The sequence below is a fragment of the Notothenia coriiceps genome, unplaced genomic scaffold (assembly GCF_000735185.1).
Source record: "Notothenia coriiceps isolate Sejong01 unplaced genomic scaffold, NC01 NC01_scaffold00019353, whole genome shotgun sequence".
In the NCBI taxonomy this organism is placed as follows: Eukaryota; Metazoa; Chordata; class Actinopteri; order Perciformes; family Nototheniidae; genus Notothenia; species Notothenia coriiceps.
The window spans coordinates 694710-698550 of record NW_011352054.1 but is presented as its reverse complement, the minus strand read 5'-3'; positions in this window follow the sequence as shown (position 1 = coordinate 698550).

Genomic DNA, 3841 nt, shown 5'->3' with positions numbered 1-3841 from the left:
TGTGTGTGAGAGAGAGAGTGTGTGTGTGTGTGTGTGTGTGTGTGTGTGTGTGTGTGTGTGTGTGTGTGTGTGTGTGTGTGTGTGTGTGTGTGTGTGTGTGTGTGTGTGTGTGTGTGTGTGTCTTTTTAAAGAGAGAATAGCGAGTACAGTCTACAAACCATTTTGGTGCATTTGATCCATCTTCCAGTGGATTTTTGAGGGTGAGACATAAGAGTACTTTTTTTGTTGGTCCATACTGGGGTCTTTACCGATATCTAAAGCCTAAAAGCGAGCCAGTTACAGAAAAGAAACTACAGTTTGGGGTCATTGTGTGAGTGTTTTATCTATTAATGATCTTATCTACTGTTAACTAAAGTTTCTTCTTGCCACTGGCTCTGCTTTGATGCTGTGGTCTCATAACGTGATCTCAAGATTTTCAAGTTGCTCTTGTGGATCAGCCGTGCATCAAGTTGTAGTTTGTTGAACCCACCACACTGGTTTGCTGGTTTTTAACGTTGACAAAGGAAGTGTGGAGCACCAGTTAAGGCAAAACGAGCTGTTGTATACCTCATTTCTAACTCAAGACTGAGTGAAACCTGCTTTAATCTACTTAAGAAATATAAAATATTATAAAAAATCACAAAAAAAGAAGAAAATACAGAAACTGTGTCAGTGGAGAAGCCCGTTTACACTGTACTTGAAGGGCTGTGGAAAGTAACACCACAAGGGGGAGACACAAATACATACCTGTACTCATGAATGTCTGCTGTTTTTTCTTTTTCACAATTTGGTGTTTTTGATGCCGCACACTGATGTATTTTTCAGCCTGTTATGGAATTGGCTTGTTGTAACTTGAGATTTATTTTAGCGTATTATATTCCTTTGAAAAGTTACTTTGAATAGACGACCCCCTCCACATTGGAACACTTTAAGTTTGACAATCCTGTTTTCTATTTAATTTTTTTTTTTCTCTCTGACTAAGTGCAGGTATGTACGTGTCTCCCCACATGACCCGCTCTCCTGTGGTACCAACAATAACCAAAGACTTCTAACTTGATTGTAAACGAAACGACGCCCGTCCCTCGGCCCATCCCCGCCTCACTGCTCAGATCAAATCCCGGCTGCACGCTCTCACCCGAGTCCTCGATTCATTGGCTTTTTTACTGCATGCGAATGTGTACCCGCCCCGAAAAAACACTCTGCGGTTTCAGTGCCTGCGGGCGGGGATCGGAGGTGGGACGGGGGGGGTCGAAAAGGGGGCCGAACGGGCTTCTCCCACAGACACAATCTGGTGGTAACTGGGTGATGTTTGTTAATACACACTGACTGAGGGTTAATCCTGTGCACACTGTACATGCTCAGGACTGTATGTTTGTTGTTATGTTTCCCTGTCCACTCTCTCTCTCTCTCTCTCTCTCTCTCTCTCTCAAGGACTGCGGTGAAACTGCTCTTCCTGCCTCTGTCTCTTCCTCATCACACTGTATAGTCCCAGGACATTTTACCCTGTTGTCTCCAGGAATCCACATCCTAAACTCACTGCTGTGTCCCCTCCTCCCTCCTCTTCCGCTCCCTCCTTTGCCATCGTCTCTTCACTACAGACTCTGATCCGCTGTGACACTATGCATCATGGTCCTGTCACTCTGCATGGACTGTGTCCCAGTGACACTTTGTTTAAGGCTTTACTCCGAGTGAGGTTTGAAGGACCTCACAAGCGCTATCCCAAAGCAAAAATCCAAATATGTAACTTTTGACAAATGCAGATACCAAAGATATCTCTCTGTCCTGTGTCTTTCTCTGTCCTTCTCTCCCTTCCACCCTGCAGCATGTGTATTAAGAGACAAACCCAGCACTGGCTTTAGTCCTAGCCTCAGTGATTCCAAAGCTTAGATGTATATTTTGGTATATTTCTGAGAAAATCTTGCGTGAAAAGTTTCTCGTTTGTTTGTCGTAATCTCTTTTTTTTCTGTCACAGCATGGAACTAATTGCAGAACTGTCTTACTCTTGGTAGGTTAAAGATATAGTATTTTTGTATGTTTTTTTGGGTGTGTTATGTGAGTGTGACCATGGCTTTCAACAAGATAGGAAAAATGAGAAAACCAAAAAAAAAAAAATATGCCAACCATGTACATAATATGTTTGTGTATCTCAACTGCATTGTGTAAAACATTTACTAGTCGCGTTGGAAAGCTTGGGCTCATCTAAAGGAATGTGTCCCTGATTTATTTCCCTGTTTCTTACTCTGCCGTCTGATAATACTTGTCGTTTCAGGACTCTAATTTAAGGAGTCCTGATTTCCATCTTGGACAAAAACTCTGTGAGAGACTGCTCTGATTTGACTACAAGGAAAAAAAACAACTAAAAATACTGCCGTAAAGTACGGCGTAGAACTGAAAGGTTGTGTAGGAGTTTTAAGTATGTGAATCAGGATACATAGTAGATTTTGATGCATTTATCTGCTGTATTTTTGTTTGTTTTGTTTTTATACACATATAAAAATAATCTTTTACTGTAAATGTACAGTTCTCTTTTGTTGTAAACATCATTAAACCATTTTCAAGTGTTTTGATGTGCTTTGTCTTTTATTGGCATTTAGTTACAACTTGATATTCAGAAGCACCAATTCTAAGCCATGCAGGCTTTTTTTCATTTTGTGCCCAATAACTTCTAAAGTTAAACAAGCGACAGAATGTATGACCCTATCAGCTTCTGCTATACTTTGTGTAGCACTAATTAATTGTATCATGCTAACACGCTAAAAACACCTGCCACTGTGATGTCTTCAATTACATAAAGGGCTTGTTTACATCCCTATCAGCCTCTGCTTTAGCCTACATTGCGTTTAGCATTATGTTAGCATGCTAAAGTACTATGCAAATAAGGTTAAATAAAAGACTTCTTGGAATTCCTAACCGCTTCTGCTATACGTGATAAGCATTCATTTTTGTTAGCATGCTAACACCCTAAATAATCTAGCAATAAGGTCTAAAGTTATATTAGATTAGATTTTTATTATACCTATCAGCTTCTAGTATAGCTTCTAGTATACTTTATGTTTAACACGTATAAATGATAGCATGCTATCAGGCTAGGCTACAAGCAGAAAATAGTAGGCTAAGTATAAATGCTACACAATAACAAAATCATCCTTTTTGAGAAGCTTCATGTAAATAACTGTTTTGCATTTCTTTCTCGATTTATCACTTAAACAATCATTGATCATCAAAATAGTCGATGTACGTTTTGATCGATTAATCATAGTTGTTTCAGATCTAGGATTCGAGGGGAGATGAGGCCACCGGAGACTCGTAGGGATCTTTATCCGGCGCACCTTGGGTCGACTGTAGAGGAGAGAGACAGAGTTTAACATCTGTATTCATCATCATTATTATATTATTATTATTATTATAATTATTTGACCAGTTTATTTTGTAAATATTTTTTAACATTTGTAAAAGGAAACCATTTGCCTTGCATGTTTCTTGTTATTCTGACTACATCCTAGAGAGTTTATTATGTTTGACAAATGTTATGACTGAAGAGACCATGTGAGTGAGTTAAGCTTCTTACCTCAGATTTATTTTTCTTGGCAGCTTTTTTCTAGAAAAGATCAAATACAACACAGCGATTGACAGTTTAGGACCGAGCAGAGACAGAAAAGTGACCTTCAAAAGTCTGCTGTTGCTTACTTTTTTCCCTTTTGATGGTTGGAGCACATCGTAAGGATCTGTATCCTTTGTTCTGTCAAGCTCCTGCAGGAGAAACGTGTAAATAAATGTGTTAAAGCTGAGCAGTGAGTTTAAACCTCATCTGTTCATCCAGTGTGAGAGCTCGTCTTACCTGGTAAATGCAATCCTTATCTCC